At 35.5% G+C, this 23299-nt stretch overlaps 1 protein-coding gene across 6 annotated transcripts in view; it reads right to left on the reverse strand.

The window, feature by feature from the left end:
* The window catches only part of Rbp6 (RNA-binding protein 6), a 1483108-nt gene that overhangs the window by 594069 nt on the left and 865740 nt on the right, over positions 1-23299 (reverse strand). The gene's annotated exons all lie outside the window — the stretch shown is intronic.

Here is a 23299-nt window from a genome sequence, read left to right on the forward strand (position 1 = left end):
CTTCTCATCCTTGGAATTGACTTTTGGAAACATATGGGACTGATTCCTGATTTGCGTCATGATGAATGGCATTTTTCTGATGAACCTGTTACCGTCAACACTGTTGAACATGTTGCTAGTTCAACGTTGTTGAGTCCGTTGGACCAGATGCGACTCCAAGAAGTCATAGATCGTAATCTAGCACTTATGGGTACAGAACTAGGTTGTACCAATAGAACTGAACATGTTATTGAAACAGATAGTCCTCCGATCAAACAACGCTACTATAGGGTCAATCCTATTGTACAGCAACAAATTGACGCAGAACTTGAGGAGATGCTGAAGCTGGGAATTGTGGAACCTTCCAATAGCCCCTGGTCTTCGCCCATTCTCTTGGTAAAAAAGAAGGATGGCAAGTTCAGATTCTGCGTGGACTATCGTAAATTGAATTCTGTGACCATACGAGATAGTTACCCCCTTCCCCATGTTTCGGATACTTTAGATAAACTTCGTAATGCTCAGTATTTGTCCAGTTTAGATGTAAAATCTGCTTACTGGCAAGTCCCAATGGCAGAATCATCAAAAAAATATACGGCTTTTACTGTCCCCAATCGTGGTTTGTTCCAGTTTCGGCGCATGCCTTTTGGGCTCCATAATGCTCCAGCCCGTTGGCAAAGATTGATAGATGAAGTACTAGGTCATGACCTTGAACCACATGTATTTGTCTACTTAGATGATGTGGTAATTGTAAGTCAGACATTCGAACAACATCTGTCAACGTTGGATGAGGTATTCCGCAGACTCAGGGAGGCAAATATTACAGTTAGCATTGATAAATGTCAATTTTGCCGTCCTGAAATGAAATATCTTGGCTACGTGGTGGATCGTAACGGATTGCATGTTGATCCCGATAAGGTAAAGGCCATGTTGGAAATACCGCCCCCGACTAATGTTACGGAAGTCCGAAGAATTGTTGGCACCTTCTCTTGGTACCGCCGATTCATTCCAGATTTTTCTTCCATCGTCGCTCCCATCACAGCTTTACTGAGGAAGAGCTCGAAGTTCACATGGACAGACGAGTGTGCTAGATCCTTTCGAAGTATCAAAGAGTGTTTAGTGGCAGCGCCAATTTTATGTTGTCCGGATTATTCTAAACCCTTTGTGGTGCAGACTGACTCGTCTGGATTCGGAATCGGTGCAGTCCTATCGCAACCTTACCCCGAAGGCGATAAGGTGATTTCCTACCTGAGTAGGTCTCTTACAAAGCAAGAGAGAAATTACTCGACCACCGAGCGGGAATGTCTTGCAGTTCTATGGGCTGTGGAGAAACTTAGACCGTATATTGAAGGAGTGTCTTTCACGGTAGTGACAGACCATCACAGTCTTCTATGGCTTCATAGCCTAAAGGATTTGAGCGGTAGACTTGCGCGGTGGGCAGTGAGGCTCCAACAATATGATTTTAAGATTGTACATCGAAAAGGAAAGGATAACGTAGTGCCGGATACGCTTTCTCGGTCAGTACCTATGGTAGAATTTGTCGCAGTCAGCGATGATGATCAGCCGACATTGGGAGGGATTGACGATGACAAGTGGTATAGGTCCATGAGAGACAGAATTCAAAAGAACCCTTTGAAGTTTGCCAATTGGAGATATTCTGACGGTAAATTATGGAAGTATGTTAGGTCTGATTATCCTGATTTGTCGTCAAAATCTGACTACTGGAGATTAGTCGTGCCTAAGTCCGATCGGTACAACATTATTGTTGCTGCTCACGAACCTGCCACTAGTGGGCATACGGGTGTGTTCAAAACTTTTGCTAGGGTTGCAGCTCGCTTTTATTGGCCTAAGATGCGAAGTGACATTGCCAAATTTGTTCGTCATTGTGAGGTTTGTGCACGTCATAAAGTATCTCAGGATCGACCTGTTGATAAGATGGTATCACACACTAAGGCTGACCGTCCGTGGGAAATCATCTCCACAGATCTTGTTGGTCCGCTCCCGAGATCTAAGAAAGGAAATAGTTTTATTTTAGTCGTAACCGACTATCTCAGTAAGTTTCCTCTTATATTTCCTCTGAGGCGAGCTACTACTGAGGCTATAATTGCCAAAATTGAAAGTAATGTTTTCCTTATGTTTGGTGTACCAAGAGTTCTAATTTGTGATAATGGTCCTCAGTACCGTAATAAGAAGTTTCTTGAGTTTGCTGATCGCTATAACTCTCGAATTAAGTTCAGTGCTCCCTACAACCCGAGAGCGAATCCAACGGAAAGAATTAATCGCATCCTGAAGACAATGTTGGCAATGTATGTCTCTGACAACCATCGATGCTGGGATGAGAAACTTGATGAGATTGCTTGTGCTATCCGCACTTCTAGACACGAAGTCACTAAGTTGACCCCGTATTTCATAAATTTTGGTAGGAACATGGTTTTGTCTGGAGGTGAATATATACAGGGTATTCCTCCCGAAGAGGAGAATGGTTCTCAGACTGGTGATACTACGAAGAATGAAGCTTTTCGTAAAATGTTCCATGATGTTCGGAAACGGTTAGAAGTTGCCACTAAGAAAAGTTGTGATAAATACAATCTCAGGCGTCGTCATGAAGAGTATGTGCCGAATCAGCCGGTATGGAAACGTAACTACGTCTTATCAGATGCATCGAGATACTTTAGTAAGAAGTTGGCCCCGAAGTACGTAGGCCCGTTCTACATCAAGAAACGGCTGTCGCCTTGGACTTATGAATTGAGGGACTCTGATGGTAATTCGAAGGGTTCCTGGCATGTGAAGGATTTAAAACCTTCATCTTCAGAAGACTGAGTTCTTGAGAATTGAGTGAAATTTACGGGGTAAATTTCTTCGAGAAAGGGGGGAGTTGTTACGTTTCAATTTAGCACTAGATCAAACTGCTCTTATGTGACCTTTCAAAACACTACCTTACCTTTTAAGATCTTTATTCAAAGGATATTAACAATGTAATTAAGTTACAAGTAGATTTTATTCATTTAACATCATAGTAATGGGAATCTTCCGTTCCATAGAAAACCATACCTGAAATGTATAAGAATAAATGTATGCTCCCTGACTAACTGCTTTGACCAGTACTTACGCATTCTCCTATTGCCAATCGACGTTGGAGATCCGAAATTCCTCGCTAGGTTGAAATAGTTGTTATTGTTTGTTTCTCAGTTTTCTTCACCTATCATTTTTTTTTGCCGTTGTCTGCCTTATTCCCTATATCTTTCCAAGAATATTTCTTGCATAGATCGTTATTCATTACTTCCAGAAGGATTACTGACATATTAGAGCCATATCGCCTGAAAAACAATATTAGTTAGCTCTGGTTTCTGAATACTGTTTGATATTTTCGGTAAATATTCTGCATAATATGAATGCTCTAATATTTGTACTGAAAGGGAAGGTTATGGCGACTTACCTTATATGTTTCTATTCCATCGCATGAATAAGGATTGGTAAATAGTTGAAAATAGGTTGGAACAATATATTTTGTAAATATTCGTAAACAAGGTTAAGAGACAGCTGTTGGTTGACATCTGCCGAACTTTCGTAGTATCGTTCCGTCGACTTACACCGAACTAGTTCTACAGTTGTTCACGGGTGGAGGATTTATCGGTTACTCAAGCTGTCAAGGGTTGTTTTAGGGTTGCATTGCTTTGAGAAGGAGTTTTGATGGGTCATGGACTTGTTGATGATGTATCAAGTGGCTGTGGAGGAATTGTTAGATTTATGATGTTGTGCACAGCGCCCCCTTGGTGCTTGTAGTGTAGATTGGATGCACTGTGGCAACAACTGGTTAGCTGTCAGATGTGGCAGTCGCTTAGTATTTGGAAGTTAACCTTCGGTGAGCTTGGTTCGGAGTTCAAAGGGTACCATCAGACTGATTGTAGGATATATTTGGTTGTATTTGTGCCATCCTTCACGGGGATTATTTCTACAAGTCAGGATTGTATAGTGGAAGACTGATTGGTCATTTTGGTGTGGATATTTGCAGTCTGAAACTTAAGCTCTTTTGAGGATTTGTGGTGGTTACCGAACTCGTGCCAGGTGGGAGGATTTCCGAAATTAGGTATGTCTGAATCACTGTCGCATCTCTCATGTGATCTTAGCTATGATATCACTTCTTCAATTCTACAACCTTCGTTTCTCGTCTCTAGATTCATAAGAAACAGAAGGCCCTCAGTCACTCATCAAGTCCCAGTAGGACTTCCGTGCAGAGCACCGCACACGAAGAAACGTATAGAAAACCCCTTGGCCAGGGTAAGAATTTTACCATTAAATGTGTTTTTGATGAGTTTAGTAATTTCTGATTCCATCGTTATATCTCAAATGAATATTAGTATTGAAGAGAGGTTTCAACACTCATTCAATTTTCTTGATTTTTACGGATCATATGGTTATACAGGGCACCCAAAAATATACTCTTGTTATCTTGCTACTTTGCTTGATGAAAATATACCAGGGGTATTGATTAGTCAAATAGTCCTATTGAATGGGGGTTGAATCTCACCTTGTTTCATCTGATTCTGATTGAGAATTTTCTTCCGTAGGGTTTTTCTTCCTGCTTTTCTTTTCCTGTTTTTTTTTGTCTTCGTTCCTGTTTCCTTTTTCTTTTCCTGTCTTTTTTTCCCCTATTTTCTTTCTGGATCTTATTTGGTGATCCATTACTGGTCCAGCTTGTCGTGCCCTACAGGGTGATCTATCTTGGTGGTGCTACAGGGTGATCCATCTCCGCCGTACTACAGGGTGATCCATCTCAGCAGTACTACAGGGTGATCCACTTCCGCCATACTACAGGGTAGCCTAACACCATATACCGGGTGGCCCAAAAGGAGCACGCAAGTTATAATTGATTTATTTGAAAATTTGTGCAATACTGAGATATTTAAATAATTGTTTGCCCTTATGTTTATTGATACCTGTTGATATAGTGTTGTTTATCGTTTATTGATTAAGAGTTGTTTATTGATACCTGATTGATATAGATATTTGTGAAACGGAAATTGAGGTATATTCTTCCTTTCACGATTGCTGATTGACACCGATGCGCCTACGCCTGAGCTCACGCGACGCAAACGAGTTTGTCTTACCATCCGATACTAGTATTTACGATTTCACCTACTCAATTTTCGTGGTAGTTTTACTCGACGTATTGTAGTTTTTTGAGCGTCGTTACTACCGTAATTTATGGCTGATTGAATTCGTGGTTAGATACACCGCGCTCTTGTATGGACATTTGAACATCGCGTAGTAGTGTGAATATTGCATTGTTGTCTTAGAAGCGTTGTTGGTTAATCCATGTAAGTTAGGATTACTGAATAAATCATATTGGGGATTTTTATCTTTTATTTCCAATATTAATTGGTAAGTTATTGATATTGTGAGTTACTTAGGGTATCTGGAGGATTAAATTTACCTGGCGCCCATTAAGATCTATTTGAAATTTGCTAAGTTGTTTAACCCACTCCCGTCACCACTGTTTAGCTTAGCCGCGGATACCCATCTGTCTTATTTGTTACCGACAGATGATTTAGTCCCCTCTTGTGGTTTGTGAGGTGACAATATTTTGGAAATCACCGTTGATGAAGTTGAAAAGACAATGCAATATGAATTTTCCTTATCTACTCACCCTGTTTCAGGAGATTTACATTAAATACGTCATTAAGCGTAAAATTGGAACCTTTGGCATAGAAAACATCAAAACAAGCACTCTTCCCAAACACCAAAGTAGAATTGGAAAATATGAAAGCTTCGAAAAAAAAAACTGAAAAGTATTTCCAACACTTTTCTTCCTCTTCTTCAGTTCTATACACTAATGTTATGCTTCATCTATAAATCAAGGAATAAAGAGGCTTAGTTTACTAGAAAAGTATTTCTATAGCAGAACGAGGCAGTTTTCTCCTTTTTTGAAGTACAGTGGATCACCTAGCGCCAATTAGAAACATAACAAGTGGTTGAAGGATAAAATTACGAAATACTAAACATAAAGAAGGGTGAACTTATTTGAATCTATAAGTAATAAACTGATTTTTTTTATAAGTACCTCTTCCTTTCATAGTTACCTCATTTATTTGTTCCAATACGACGCAAATCCATCCATAGAAGACACTACTCAGAGAAAATACTATAACATTTGTAAACAAATCCATGTTATCAAATAATGATTTATGGAGTTATTCATTTTCAATATTGAATCAATGTTGAATCATTCAGAGAATTTTATTTTATTTTTCTCATTAAAGAATAACCATCAAATTTCCAACATTCAAACATAAATAATCATACTAAAGAAAATACCTATCCAATATTCACTCGATTACACGGATCATATCGGCTGAAATAAATGCAGTAAAACTCAATCAATTGCTGAGTTTCAAATTCAATTTATTTTGTACAACATATAAGTTGAATGTCACCTGTTTAGAATAGTTATGATCATACACCAAAGAAAAGCATTCCTTTCGAAAATAATACATTTTTTAAAGACCCTCTTTAGATATTTTTGACCTGTAAATATGACAATAATTTTATAGTGATTCTCAATGATTCTCTGTCGCGTTTATGTTTGAATGTTCGAAATCGAGTCGATGAGACAATGAAATAAAATTCCTTGAATGATTGAACATTGATATAATATTAAAAATGAGTGACTTCATCAAGTTCAGATGAATTGTGTGAGTTAAAAATGCAAAAAAGATCAATAAAAAGTGATTTTTCTCCATAAAAAATTGCTTTCGTTAAGTATATATTTGTTTTGGAGTAAGTAATGTTTGTGTCAATTTAGAAGACCATCAAGATAAACTGAAAGTACTCATTATTTTTCGTTCATTGATTTTACTAATCTGACCACTGAAACTGGTTCATAAGGTGGAACCAGAAATGAAAGCATTTACCCCCACGCTATTTATACTTGCAAGGTGTGACAACGATGGGTTGCTTTTTTAATTGAAAGGTAGAATTATCAATTTCAGTATTCACTGATTTTATTGAGAGGGTTTCAAACTCAATTATAGGTCTGCAGAAATATATAATAGAGTTTGTATATTGGCGAGAAGGGTGTATCACTTCTTCCTGAAATTATTATTAAACGAGTGATATATCACTATATACTAACTGATAATTTGCAGCACTGGAATTTATCAAGATTAGAATGCTCAAACTCACGGAATATTCAAATAACATTGATATATAATGTTTTTTTTTCGATTATTCATTTATTTTTCTTCTATACAAATGGGTCTCATATCTATATTAACAATATAACCTGGGTCGTCACCAAGTGTATGGTATAAATTCTACAATATTTTGATAGAACACACGAGTTGAATCAATTAATTTGGTTTTCCTGACTTCCAGGATCAAGAAAACAAAAATAATAATAGTATCCTAAAACTTTGGCATATCAAGGTATTTATTATCTTTTGAACCATTCGACAAACTTTGGTTTTCTAATTGAAACTTTATGAAATTCAGTTCTTGGTACCTCTGTAATGTGACCTCATTTACATCAGCATATAACATCAGTCGTTGTAGCAATTCAATTTTAAAAAACTATGAAAATACTTTTCAGTGGCTTTGATTACCTATGTTCATAGTTTGAAAAACAATTCTTTCTCAAGGTATGTTTTCCTAGCGACGTGTTCCGCGTAGCAGGAACCGGGTCCGTCCCAATCGCATTGGCAGGGGCGTAAAACTTATCAAGCGGCATTTTGATATTTTCCTAAGCATAGCGTGTCTCTGTTCAGTTGACGTACTGACGGACAACGGACAGTGTCCCGACGTGCAATCACGGAACGAATACTAAGAAGAAATAAATTATTCCAATGATTATTTTTGAACAAATGAAAAATGATGAAGAGCAGCACCAAATTTTCTGGAAACATGCGAAATTTAGGAAAGAAATAAGCGACTTTCATTAAAATCGACAAAACGAGTGGTTTTTCCAACTTTCAATCAATGTCCATCTCATTGATGGAGAAGAAAAGTTCAGAACGTATTGTAAACTATTCCGTGAAAGGTTCGCATACGTCTGAACCGTGTGGAAGAGAAATTGATTATGTCTTTCTGTAACAGAGTCAAATTACCTATTACACCTGGAAAAAAACTGGCTTCAACTCTAGGTAAGTAGAGTAGGTAAGTAGACAAATTGATAAAATTAGGAAAGACACCATCATTTTCCATAGTTTGAACTAATGGTAAAATTAAGAAATGCACTCATTTTAATTAACATTAACCAAACATAGACATCCTAACATTTTGATTTACATTATGATACATGACCCATTATAAGTCGTTTTCATTTTGAAAAGCTTGCATCAAGGCTTCAGATACTGTATCAGTGGCGTTAGAAGTGAGAATTGTCTGAAGTGGTCCACTTGGATGATGCTGAGAAAAAGTATAGGGTCAGGTTTTCACTATAAACTATATTGCTGAATCTTGAAGTATTTAGAATTGGCGGCGTTTGGTTCAGTAGTTCCATTCCAGTTACTATTTCAAAAATGTTTGCTTTTGTTCGAGTGACGAGGTCTGGTGGGAATTTTTTAACAGTGGCCGCAAAGAAATTGAGAAACAGGTCATGCAACGTCATCGATTTCTTGAGGTGGCTTCAAAAGTCCATCAGTGCATCTCTTAAAAAGTTCCCTGTCTTTTTTTCAATTGATTAAGACAAGAATTCCCTTTCTTTATTGTTGATTTCCGCCTTCGACTTTCAGGTTCAAGGCTGTTGATTTTTTTGGTGCGGGTGAAACATTCGTGACACTCTCCTGTTTTCCGCTCCCCACTCCAGTTCCCGCTCTTCCACTGCATCCAAAAATTGCAAACGTGCCAAGTAAATTGCCCTTCTTTTTTAGCGACACTTTCTGTGGTAAAATCGAAGGTGCATCCTCGCGGAATGGAAATATGCAACCAACCTGACACCGACCTAATAGATAATGAATGTAATAATCATAGAATCCAACGGCAATTTCACGGAATATAACTTGAATTACCTAATTCGGTGTTAGAATCTAATGAGCGTTACATATTCGGAATGCGTGAATAAGTATCTGTCGTTCGTTTGAGGCACTCAGAATTAATTTCCGAGTCGAATGGATCGTTAGTAGCATTGCGGCTTGCGTTCAACCTCAGTTTCGATATTATTACGATGATGATATCAAGAACGAAATTGAGGATCATTTTTGCGTGGAGAGTGAATCCAAGTGAATCTTATGGAAACCTATCGAATCCATTTCTGGATATGATACGTGTTGGATAGATTCGGTGAAACAATGTTTGTCAAAGTGTAGATCTCGATCCCCTTGGGGTGTCGTGAAGCCTTCGCTAGGAGGTCAAGAAGACCTCACTGGGGGCTCGCTAGGAAGTAGAGAAGCCCTCATTAGGGGCTCGCAAACCTCCGGCAGGAGGTCGAGGAGAAACACAAAGCACCAGTAAGACATTCGAAAATATTTTCATTGATAAATTGTTGATTGAAGTACATTCATTGAATGTCTGACTTTTTAATTCTCCATTTTTATATAAAAAAGTGAGAAACTTCAAATAAGTTGTGTACCAAGATGTATAGATCATGAACAAAAGTGTTTGTCAGACACAAACTGACAGAAAAGTCCCACACGAAACACTTACAAGAAATAAAATCTGCTTTATAAAATTCTCTTCTCAATTTATATATTTATTGTAAATTAACACAAAGTAACAGAAGTTGAAAAAATATTCATGAGTCACAATAATATCAGAGACTTGAATCTTTACAAATTCAGGCAATTTCTCTGTTTGCTCCTTATTTAAAAGCATTGACAAAAAAGTCAACTCGCATAAGTAGGCAGTGCAGATTTTTTTTTAAATAAGTTGCCAAACTTGCCCCATCTAAAACTGCATTTAAAAATGGTTTCATAACCCACTTCTGTCCAGTGTTTTCTGTATACAACATATACAACGGTCATTTCGCAAATTTTTGGTTTTCACAGAAAATTATGATTGAACTGTTATTTGGTTAATAATTTCACTAAAAATAATTCGCGATTTCCAAGCGGTTTTTTCCAGCGCGATACCCAAGCGGTTTTTATTTTTATGACAACCCCTGGCATTGAAATGTAACATGACAGAGTTTGCGATTTTCAACAGCTACAATTTCTTACAGCTGACGAGTCGTCGGATTCCGAGCGACATTCGGAGGTAAACGAATGGGATCCGACAGTGTTGGCGACTTACGGCCGGTTTTTCAGTTGCAATTTGAGCATTCAATTCAAATCGTAGAAAATCACCCTTGTTTGTGGGACAAAAGCGACCCCAGTTTCATCAACAAACAGATAAAGAGATAAAGCATGGAGGATGGTGGGAGCACTCGTATAACAGAACACCTTTCTTCCTGGTTCCTCTTTCGGTGTACGTCGTACCTCCTCAGATGGCGTCTTCCAGCAAGAGCGCCTTCTGCTAACAAAGCGCAAAGGAATACCACCATTTCATGATGAAATATCGCAGCAGCAGACTTTACAGTGGGTGCTTTGAAGGCGCGAACGATTCTAGAGGACAATAAGGGGATATTCCGCCTCCAGTCAGAAATCCGGACTGCCAGGAAATCGCTCTGTCAGGTACTCACTGTAGTGATTTTTACTCAGCTCGGAAACCGCGCTGGAAAAAACCGCTCGGAAATCGTGAAGTATGTCATAGGCCTCTCCGTGCGGTTTCTTATATTTGAGCTAACTCATGCATTTAAATGCAACACGCCAGTGTTTGCGATTTTTGACAGCGGTGATTTTTTATAGCCGACCAATCGTCGGATTCCGAACAACAATCTTGATGGAAGACTCCTTGGTTGGCGTCTTTCATCAAGAGCGCCTTCTGCTTTCAAGGCACAAAGGGATACCACAATTTGATGGAGAAAGATCGCAGTTGCAGCAGACTTCATAGTGGTTGTTTTGATGGCGCGAACGATGCTAAAGGACGACAAGGAAATATTCACACTCCAGTCAGAAATACGGACTGTCAGGAAATCGCAGACACTGTCCCTTCAGACTGCCATCATACAGTCGGATGAGTGTCTGAGAGGAAAATGGTACTTTAGTCCGAATATAGTAGTTCACATCGTTCCGATACGTGGCAAACCCCACTTCCACGCGAATCCGTTCCTGCATTCCGATCATGATCCGATCGTGATCCATCTTCTGGTCGCGTATGCTTGGAGTTTTTATTATATTTGAGTTCTTTTCTGTTTTTTCTAAATTGAATTTTAAAAATGTCAATAAAACCGGAGGAGCATATTGAGCAAGTCAGAAAATATTCAGTTCTGTATGGCCAGACTGAAGACCAGTACCGAAACTCTTGAGTATAAAGATATAATCTGAAAAAAGTTGCACAGGAATTGAATCTCCAGGTTAAGACCATAGATACCAAATTGCAATAAAACCTAACTTATTTCATATATGCTTATGAAGTTATTAATATAGGTAGGTATTTGTGCTTTGGATATGGATAGGATCATTAAATAACCTTGTACTTTCAGCAAGTATCCAATTGTTTTTTTTGGCAAATACCTGCACAGGTTACATATTTTGCGTTGTGCATATTAAACAGTGTTCATCATTTATTTATTGTATTATCTTCAAAATTGCATATTTACCTACAAGAAATAGGTCCATTTCAAATGGAAATATGAGGGTGAGACGTTCTTGCCACTCCACACTACCTTCTGAAAATTGAAGAATGGTTTGAATTGCTCCCTCAAATTGTTGCTTCGCAATTTTTCCCGCCCTGGGGACGAGGAAAGTTCTGAAGTCGAGATCTCTCCGCTCGAACAGTATCATCATTAATATTCGTTTCGAATGCAGTTGCGAGTACAACCCTCGTTATTTTATCAAGATGTTCCTGAAGAGGTCTTATGAAAAACCGAAATGCCTGCCCCAAAATTCCAAAGATATTTTCAAATATCCTTCTTGCCCTACTCAATCGCTAGTTGAACATTCTCTGCTCGTCAGTCAAATTCTTCCCAGAAAATGGTCTCATGATGTTTATTGTGAATGGATAAGCGCTATCAGCCACTATAACCATGGAAAGTTCAGTGTTAGTTCATGGAAGCACATTTTTCTCTAAATATATTGAGTTTATGTCGAAATAGTTTTTTTTTTCAGAATTGGAATTAGACAAAATACCACAATTGAATTTCTTCCGTAGCTTCCAACGTGTACAAAAATAAAATTGTAACAAGCATCAACTAATGCTAGGAAAACAATGGAGTACGTTTTCTTCATAGTGAAGATTTCCCGACATTATTGCGCTTTTATTGTCATATGCTTGCCATCCATTGCACCAATGCAATTGGGAAAACTGCCATCTTTCTTAAAATTCGGTTGCCATTTGATTCCACTTCGTCTCATCCGGAACTGGTATTACTTCATTCAGCAGTACTTCAATTATTGATTTGCTCGTCTGATAAACAAAAGAACAAACAGTACTTCTTCCCAACCTGTAGGTGAAGAATATCGTCTTAACGCACGAAATAATATTTGCAATAAATATAAAGAAAACTTTCGAGTAATTTTACATGAATGATAACCTTAATTTTTTCTTGGTCTCTATTTTCTATTCTGCTCAAACTTTACTTTTTTGTTATGATCAACTTTCTTCATAAATAACTTAGAGTAAGGTCAGCAGGAAGAATGCAAGAAAAAATGGAACAGCATTCGAGGCAGTTTACGGGGAGCTCGACTGAAATGAAAAACAAAATCTGGTCAGGCGGCTAATCAATCAATAAGTACCAGTATAAGGCTTTTCTCGAATTCCTCATCTCGCCTAACGAAAATGGTTAACATTTAATGAACATCCTTTGACGATCCTCATAACATGATGTGCTGATGTATATAAAATAGACCTAACTTAGATATAAAATTCAGATTTCATCATCTCCAGAAAAAACTTCATAAAACAAAAGTTGCTAATAATTAGTCGTTGAATCCATTCCCGGACTTGTGAAGATCAACCCCGAAGATAAAGCAACCCCTGATTAGGGTCAATTTCTAAGTAGACGGTGAGAAGAAACCAAATCCAAATTTTAAATTAAATTAAAATTATACAGTATCGCCATATTTTATTTTCGATGATTGAACTTACTCGAGGCATCTTGAATTGGTACTAACTTTAAGAATCAATAAGAATGAGCGATGAAAGATAGAAGTGGAACCTCTGCTATAGGATAACGTGAATAGTCGTACTGTTCCCAACTCTCTGCTCGACTCACATTTCGCCCACTAAGTTAGCGTCTTCAAAATATTAAGTACACTCATTCTTAACTATAAAATTAATCTCTATTTATATCTAATAGGATAAACTTTCACCTTCAATACTCTCAGACACACAGCAATGAATTCGGGTAGACATTCGCGGGAAATTTTCTCCTGTGAGTTACCGATAATTTTAAAATTTAATTCACTCATAGATTATAAAACGATAAACAATGAGATGGAATGAGAACTTTGTCACTGTTCGTTGTTCTGTTATCACACTTTGCTATTTCCAGACATTCAAAAGCATCCAAATATCTAGTGGCATGTACCGATCTCAATAATTTTTCAACAGTAAATATTTGTTAATGTTTCTTATTCATTTCCTTTGGAATCTTCTTCAATTAAATTCGAGATTTAAAATTTCATTCTTGTTTTTCACATAAGTGAACCATCAAAATTTATATGTGGAATTTTTGAACTGCTATAGTCCAGAGCAGAAAACAGTTTTTGTCTATTAAGAAATATAACCATTACCATCAATAACATATCAATTTCCAACTCAATAAGTACAATTTGAAACCTCTGACGCGGAATGGAACTATTGAAAATACTGTTTCCTCACTAATCTTAATCATCTCCTGATGATACTTACTTGGTTAGAGAATCGCGCGTCAAGAGACAGCAGTTCTGGTGAGAAAAAAGTGTTTTCAATATATCAATTCCAAACTTTTCATTTTTCTGACAAATTTTGATGAAATGGCATGATTAGAAACTCTATAGGTATATATGTTAGTTTGAAAACATAATTCTGGTATGTTGTCAGATCATATCATGAAATGCATTAGGTTCTACCATATTGTGTCATATGTGTATGTTTTTTATTTAAAATTCACTGTCACTACACCAACATTTCCAACCATTAGTTTCTGATAATGGTCAAACAATGAACGGGCAGATAATTGTCACTGATGTCTAATGATGAATTAGTTTCATATACTTGTTTTGGTAAAAATATTTTGATGTAGGATCTGAATTCAACATGAGAATTACATAACAGTAATTAACATGTACCAGAAATATTTGGAAACCTACATATTTGGATTCAAGGCACAGAAAAAGGGAAATGTAGGTCTTAGAGATATTATGAAAAAGCAGAATCTGACAATTATATTGAAGAAAACATGAATAACATTGCTGACAATTCAAACAATAATGTTCGTCTTCGCAGACGATGTCTGTAGCCGTAGCAGACGAAATGTTTTGTACTCCGGATTTTGTTCGTGACTCCGACCGTGAAACATATATTCTTAAATTGTCGATTATATTTTTTGTAATTATTACTTTGATGAATTCAAAAAATGTTTGGTTTATCATCATTATATTAGAAAAAAGACGTTTTGTTTTCTCTGCGCTATTCTCAATGGATATTTTCTGGTCAATTCGGTCATTATAAGGTTTCAATTTATTGATCAATTTTGAGTAATCTCAAAAAATTCAATAAATAATTGTTGTTAAAGAATCCATAGGTATAAAAATATCGAAAGTCTTCTTGAAAAAAGAGATAAGTTGAATGAGGCATATGATTTATGATTTGTTTCGCTTTGTTTCTTGTAATAAAACATAAATTAGGTATTCAGCGTCCAGAACTGGAAGAATTGTATTTAATGTCAGTGTCCATTTATTCAGAAGCAAAAAAAATTAGAATTAGAAAAAACAAAATCATATCTGACAGGTCGTAATCGAATGCAACTTGTAGTGCCAAACGTTTCGCCTAGCACTGCGGCAAGCATAATCAGTACCGAAGGTCATATATTGAAGTTTCAGCAATGATTAACTGTCCGCAATATTTATCAAACTCGATATATTACCTGTATCCTCGCAGTCAACGCACATACCGCGGATGATGACTGTAACAGTAGCAGACGAAACGTTTTCTACAAGTTTCATTTATGCACTGCCTAACAGCCTGAACTTTGTTTTCTCTGATTGTGACTCTGGTCGTGAAAGCCTATGTTTTCAACAATAAGAATATTTGTACATGATTTTTACACCGTTGTCATCAATGAGCCCATCATGAAAGGCACCCGAAAATGACACGTAAGAAACACCACAAAAACATTTCTGATCAATTCGGTTAATAAAAGGGTTTCTTATTGATTGATTTTGAATAATAAAAAAAATCAAGAAATTATTGTTATTAAAGAATTCATAGGTATAACAATACCAAAGAACTTCTTGAAAAAAAAAATAATTTGAATGAGGCATATGATTAATGATTTGTTTCAAACCAAGAGTGTTTGTTCGTTGTAATGAAACAAAATAGGTATTCAGCGTCCAAAACTGGAAGAATTGCATTTAATGTTAGTGTCCATCTATTCAGAAACAGAAAACAAAAATAAAAATTAGAGAAAACAAAAACATATCTCCACAATTTAGACGGCTTGCGAGTCATCCATATCGATATAGAATGTTCTGAATAGTGTTATCATTCAGTTAACTAGTTTAGTGATCCAATAATTTTTCTGAAAAAAGGTTAGTTGGTTAACAGGATCAATTAAAAAAAAATGTTTTCTTGCCGACGTTTCGAATTCAATTGAATTCTTCTTCAGAGCTCGAAAAGAAGTTTTTTCGTGTTGATAATATTACTATTTTAAAAACCATCAGACATATTAAATACAGATTTAAAAAAAATAAAAGACTTTGCAAACAACCAGAATTTTCTAGATACATATTTAAAAAAAAATCAAAAATATTGCAAACAACCAAAATTTCCGAGACAACAAACACGAACGTTTGTTTCATGTCGTTTTGTGTTGGGGTTGTCTCGGACATTTTGGTTGCTTGCAATTTTTTTTATTTTTTTTAAATATGTATCTAATAGGTCTGATGGTTTTTGAAATAGTAATATTGTCAACACGAAAAAATTACTTTTCGAGCCCTGAAAAAGAATTTAATTAAATTCGAAACGTCGGCAAGAAAACAATTGTTGTTTTTTAGGAAATAATTGATCCTGTTACCCAATTAACCTGAAATATTGAGTTGGCTCGATATTTCAGAGTCGGTCAAATTGAATTTTATAAAAAGTTGATCTGCAACTCCATCCTTTAGACAGCTTTCGAAGTATTAATACTTGATTGGACTCTACAGGTAAATTAGGTATTATTGAAAATATCCAGTCTCTGAGAACCAAATTAAAATCCATTTTTTTTTTTGTCAAAATAAGTCTAATCTGGTTTTTCAACAACGTCACAGCTAACTTATACATATTATCGAAGATTTATAAAACATCAAATATAATTATACAAAATGTAAAAATTTTACCTGAATAAACGAAATAAACTCCAACATTTCCCGTTTCAGTAATTGTCCCATCAACAATTATTCGTCTTTTCGTTCTGGTCATTACTAGCAACACACATAACCTGGAGACTGGTATTCGAAAAATTATTTTCTTCCATCTTTTGCTGGATAAAGATGAATGATTTTTCTTTAATATGGATTTTCATCAAGTATCGGTCAGTTCTATTCAATTACTGTAGTTTATGATTTCTCGCTGGACAACAATTAGTTAAAACAGTACTACCCAACTCTATTAAAAAATGCGAAAACAAATGAGTTGATTTATTCTGTAAATAGATATCTTCCCCAATTTGAAGCTCATACGAAATTCCTGAGAAATGTACATTGTTAATCAGAAAAATTAAATCAATAAAAAATACCAGAATAAATGGATACTTTATTTCTTTGGCATCTTCGAACATAAGAACGACATATTGGTTATATGAACGAAAATATTGAAGGCTTTACATATCAACACCTTTATTCAAATATAAACGGAATGTCAAAGAATTTCCAGAGATTCGGCTTCATTTAAAAATTAAAGCATTCAAGCGACTATCAGGGTCATAATGAAAAAACATAATTTACCTGATGCTTATCAAATTAAGGAAATATTTTCAAATAATCAATCTCTACAAAAATACAGGTTCGTATTCAGAATTTCAAAGTTGAAAGCTTCTCTATTTGGACTTCATCATAAATGGAGATGAAAATTTTCAGTTGAATATTTCTGTGGTAATTTTTTTAAGGACAGAACACAAGCACTACAGGAAAATCCTAGAGGGCTCTGAGATCGGTGCCTGTGCGAAAGTAGTGATTCACATTGGAGCATAAAACATCAAAAGTTGCTGAGGTGTGTACAGTTTTCTGATTCGGAATGGTGTTCCAAGTTTTTGAGAAGCGGCTTTTGCAATTCCAGCGACAAAATTGTGCAAAAACAGTTAATTTCAACCCCCAACAAACTTATGGAAGCAGAAAGTAGAATTATCTGACCTGGCATTAATTCTAGGAATCATTCTAACGTAATTCTTATATAGTCAGTCCAAAATCCATTATGAAAAGATATCGATCTGCTAGTAGGAAATACCTCAACGTGGAAATACATAATTTAGGCATAATCTAGCACGTGTGGACGTCATGGTGAAGATAGGAGAGGCCGCGTTTCTCCTTCACATTTATTAGTCGCAATCCCCTTCCACATAAATTACTGAGAAAATATGTGGAAAACCGGTCGAAGAGGCGTTTTCCTCTATATATTTTGCATGCCGGACAGATTTAGGACAGGGGTGGTTCAGGAAAATTTTCAGAGGAAAGATAAGAGCAAAAGATTCTTTCAATTTGGTTTGTTTGTTTGTCATTCGGAGTTTTATAATAGAAATAAAAAAACGTTGTTAACAACAAAATCAAAATATGACTTTATGAACCATTTACAACTTTTAGAAGTTATATCCTATAAATGTTGACCACGATTCATTAGCTGATGTTTTCACTCATTTTCTTTTTCACATACAATCATTCCTCAAATTGAAGTCAGGATTTGACAAAGTTGCTGAGTGACGATACTTTTTACGCCCTACAGAATTTTCAGCAACCATTGCAGTACATCGCAAGCAATGAAATGTGCTTTACACTCTGGGTATAAAAATAATGAGAGATTAAAGAAACACAAACAATTGATAAATTTATCAACTTTACGGAAATATTACAGAACTTCCTCAATCTATTGAATCGCCTCTGACTAAAAATAAAAATATTATGTTTTCTCAGAAAATGATTGATTTAAAGAAAATTTTGGTTTGTATGACGTTTTCAATATTCCGGATGTTATTAATCAAAATTCAAATACTTATACACCCTAAATTGAATTCAAGAATATATAGATTTCATACATATGTAGTAATCGATACGTAATTGAGTAGATATTGACCACTTAATCTACAGAACGAGGTAGATTTTGATTTCCAGAAACTCCCAGTGATGTACTCAGTAATACAGATTGGCAGGTTTCTGTAAAATATTATTACAGCGGTAAAATTCAAAAATAGTTTTTTTGTATTTTACCGACCTTTTTTTTTGTCATTACGACCTTGCATAATAAGAATAGTGAAAATTTATTATATAGGTGTAGAAAGCGCAAACTGATTCCTCCATAAAAATGACTTCTGTTCAATGGTTGCCAATTTCTTATACTACTGTTTTGTATCCTGATCTTCATTTCACTCATGTATATACAAATTAACGTTATTTTCAAAAGTTTTATCACATTTCAGACGGAGTGAATCGTCTGTTATTACCTCCATCTCGGAGTATATATATTTGTGGAATTGTTTCCGGACTCTGTTTGCAGGTGGCGCATATATAGGAAGACGTTGCACAGGTACCTGATGGTTTCACTTTGCGTTTATTCGGGATATTCAGACGGTTCAATACGTCTGAAATGACCTCCTCGGTACTGACGAGGAGCTAGTACTCCAAAAACGGTATGTCGTGGTTGTCCCCACCAAATGAAATTAATTTGAGTTTTTCATATACAGGGCTATTCAAATTCGTTTCTGTACATGGGGATCTCGTAAACGATAAGAGATAAAGTGTCGGTTAAATTATGACAAAGTTGCGTATTTTACTGACCTACTCAATGATGTGAAGAAATCGAATATAGCTCTTTTGGTTCTGGAGATATACAGAAAAAACCAAAAAATCCCAAATTATTTTTTTGTCAATATCTTCTTTATTCGTAGACATATTGAAAATCTGTCCACATTTTGTTATTGGCACTTGATGTGGGCTCTCAGAATATATCCATGAATCTTTTATACAGGGTGTCATGTGACTTGGGCCACCCCCATCTTTGGAAGGACTCCAATTCGAACATTTATTGCGCCAATAATTTTTTTGAGTACCTATATAAATTACTTCATTTCAATTTTCATTACAATTATTATATTCGTTTTGGATGTTATTATTGCTATCATTTCTTTTTCTGCTTATTAAAACACATATAATATATTTTTGATGTAGATATGTTTCAAATAATCATAACAGGTTTTCTTATTCGAAGTTCATTGTAGAAAACGCTTAGAGCAATGGAAATATATGAATAGGTACCTAAAAATGAAAAAAAAACTCTCGAAAAATTCTACGATACATAGGGAGACATGACAGTTGCTATTATGTTTTTATTCAACTCAGTCAACCAATTTCCAGGGCCGTAATTTAAAAGGGAATAATTCACACAATTTCAATCGAATATTATCGAGACATCCCGAAATATAAAATTGAATTCAATTTCTCAGTATGAAATGAACGTCTACGATCCAACAACTACGACAAAAATACAGGTCCGTATTTAAAAATTCAAAGATGGGGGTGGCCCAAGTCAGATGACACCCTGTATAAAAGATGCATGGATATATTCTGAGAGCCCACATCAAGTACCAATAGCAAATTGTGGACAGATTTTCAATATGTCTACGAATAAAGAAGATATAGACAAAAAAATAATTTGGGATTTTTTGGTTTTTCCTGTATATCTCCAGAAACAAAAGAGCTATATAAGATTTCTTCGCATCATTGAATAAGTATCTAAAATACACAACTTTGCCACATTTTGAATGGCAGTTCCGAAGTGAAAATATATTAATATCCATAATACCTACATATGTGCCAATTCATTTTGAACGTGTGCAACTTCCACTTAAATTGGCGTCTGCAATGACTATTGATGAGTTCCAAGACCAAACAATGTGGTGCAATTTGATTTCAATTTCCCAATTGGGAATGATAAAAAAAGTACTCAACTTCATGAATTATTTCCCAGCAGCTGAACCGCATTAACCTTTCGATATATATATATATATATATATATATATATATATATATATATATATATATATATATATATATATAGTTCATCCGTTGTGTACTATTCGATAGTCGACGTTTCGCCATCATCTCAGATGGCATTATCAAGACGAGTTACTGCTTCGCTTCAAGAGGCGAAACGTCGACTATCGAATAGTACACAACGGATGAACACCCGGAAAAACAACACATCATATTCTACCATCCGTGAAAACCTACATTGTAATATATATATATATATATATATATATATATATATATATATATATATATATATATATATATATATATATATATATATATATATATGACGTTTCGACTGCAACCGCGACAGTCATCTTCAGTGGTGTGGTTGAAGTATTGTTTTTTGATATGACAACTGAAACTCAGCTAACTTATATATTCTCAGAAAATATAATGATTTTTCCAAAAATCTGTTGTAACAGTCTTTGGCAGGTAGACATTAAAACATCTGCTATATCACTCTCTAAGACAAAAAACCGTCAAGGAGATTTAACCAAGGAATATTGTCAACCATTGTTTCTTTTCCAAAAAGTGTCGAAAACGTTCATTCAATAAGGAGTGATGGAATTGGTCGCTCAAAAAATTCCGAGAGAAACATACAGGGTTTTTGCTAATTATATCGAAACGGTGGAGGCGAATGCAATTCGAACTGCAATTTATGCCATTTTTCTAGTAACACGAAAAGCGCATTTTTCTTCACAATTTCTGTCTTCAACCGCACCCACTCATTCATTCTGCAGCTACAAGCACTGCTCTGAATCACTTTATTGTTTATAGTGAAAAATAAATGTTTGCTTTCTATTGAGCATTCTCCAAGACATTCGTTCGTTTCAACAGTAATTTCATCAACTACTATATTTCATCATACTTATATTACAACCCTCAAAAATCGAATCTTATGCGAAATTCTTCTGATCCCTTTCAATTTACCGTCACATCAAAATGCTTTCTGTTAGGTCAAGGTCTGCTTATTTATGAATTTCAATGAAGGCTTCTTCCTATGACTTGGATGTCAGAATAATAATTGGAAAGGAGTCTTGATACTGAAGTTGATAGTGTCAACTGAAGTTGAAGTTGAAGATGATAGTTTCAACTGAAGTTGATACTATCAACTTCAAAAATATTTTTTAGAAATATGCAATGAATAAAGCAACTTTGCATAACTTCAGTCCGCTCCTGAAAAAAATCAAAATTTAATTGATTTCCTTGGTAAGTAAAGTTTTCTTTAAATATATGAATAAATCAAGTGACTGAATACATAAACTGTCTTCGTTTAGACCACATAACGATAAATACAAAAAAACTGCTCTTCATCTGTTTCACTTACCAGTAGTTCAAGTTCATGTTTCAAAGCCGATTATACAATAATTTCCATGTCTCGGCAAAATACCAAGCTCAAAGAATAAATCCTTGTATTTTCTTGCAACACGCCCAAGATTAAACCTTTAAATTGTGCACTATCGTCTTGCATTCTTGCAAGATTACAGTTTTTATTTTATGCTGACAGCTCAATGAAAACGTTGCAGTCTGATAATTGCTCAACGCCCACGAATGTACAATAATTGAATAGTTATTTTGCGAGATAATAAAGATCTGAATGGTTTGGCATTGGTCCAAGAGAGACACGAACTATTACCATTATATTTGGATGAAATTCGGGGTTCATTTCATCGTGCACTACTTCCAACTGAAACAGACGGAGTGTTGCCGGAAATTTACACTAACTCATTTTTAAGTTGAATTTTCAAATAATTCTATAGACTGTAGAAGAACTTGAGTTGCAATGAATAATGAAATGTGTTTTTTTCATTATTTCTTTCTTGTTGTTTATAGACTTGTCTTGTACCAGATGAGCTTTATTCGTTTGGAAATGCATTTTATCATACACACAAAATAGGAAGATATTTCTTACGGTACAAGAAAGTTTTTTTATTATTTTGATGTTTCCCTCAGAACTTCTCTGAGAAGCATATTAGAACCTCTACTTTTCCTGCTATAAATGAAACATATCCCCCTTACATCTCTGAGGGTAGAGTATGATGATGATACTATCACTTTATAGACAGAAGAAGTGTTTCTGCGTTTCGAATATATACTGAATTTTTAGAAACAAAAGAAGACAATGATACAAACTGGAATAAATAAATTAAATATGTTTGCTCTATATGGCTTTATGTTTATAGATAATAGTGACTTTGTATATATATATATATATATATATATATATATATATATATATATATATATATATATATATATATATATATACAAATAGAGATTTTATCGAGTGTGCATGAAACAGGGGGGCAAACCGCGAACACCTGTTTCTGGCTATTGGCCTCATCAGCGCGGTGCAGCCAAGTGTGAAAACGGGCAACACTTGTTTGCCGAAAGCAGGAAACAACACAAACGCACGGAGTCAACAACAGGAGCCAACCGCACATTTGTGGTTCCAGTTAGAAGACCTAGAATTCCCAGGCTACATCTAACACGACCACGTAGGCAGCTATAGCTACCTGCGTGACTTCCGGGTGCAGGATATGAATACAAATAGAGATTTTATCGAGTGTGCATGATATAAATCAAAAATGAAAAAATCGTGGATACAATACTATAGCTGCCTACGTGGTCGTGTTAGATGTAGCCGGAGAATTCTAGGTCTTCTAACTGGAACCACAACTGTGCGGTTGGCTCCTGTTGTTAACTCCGTGCGTTTGTGTTGTTTCCTGCTTTCGGCAAACAAGTGTTGCCCATCTTCACACTTGGCTACACCGCGCTGATGAGGCCAATAGCCAGAAACACGTGTTCGCGGTTGGCCCTCCTGTTTGTTATATATATATATATATATATATATATATATATATATA

This window comes from Leptinotarsa decemlineata, unplaced genomic scaffold, assembly GCF_025532065.1.
Source record: "Leptinotarsa decemlineata unplaced genomic scaffold, Ldec_3_MD MMD2_P_RNA_scaffold_9, whole genome shotgun sequence".
NCBI lineage: Eukaryota > Metazoa > Arthropoda > Insecta > Coleoptera > Chrysomelidae > Leptinotarsa > Leptinotarsa decemlineata.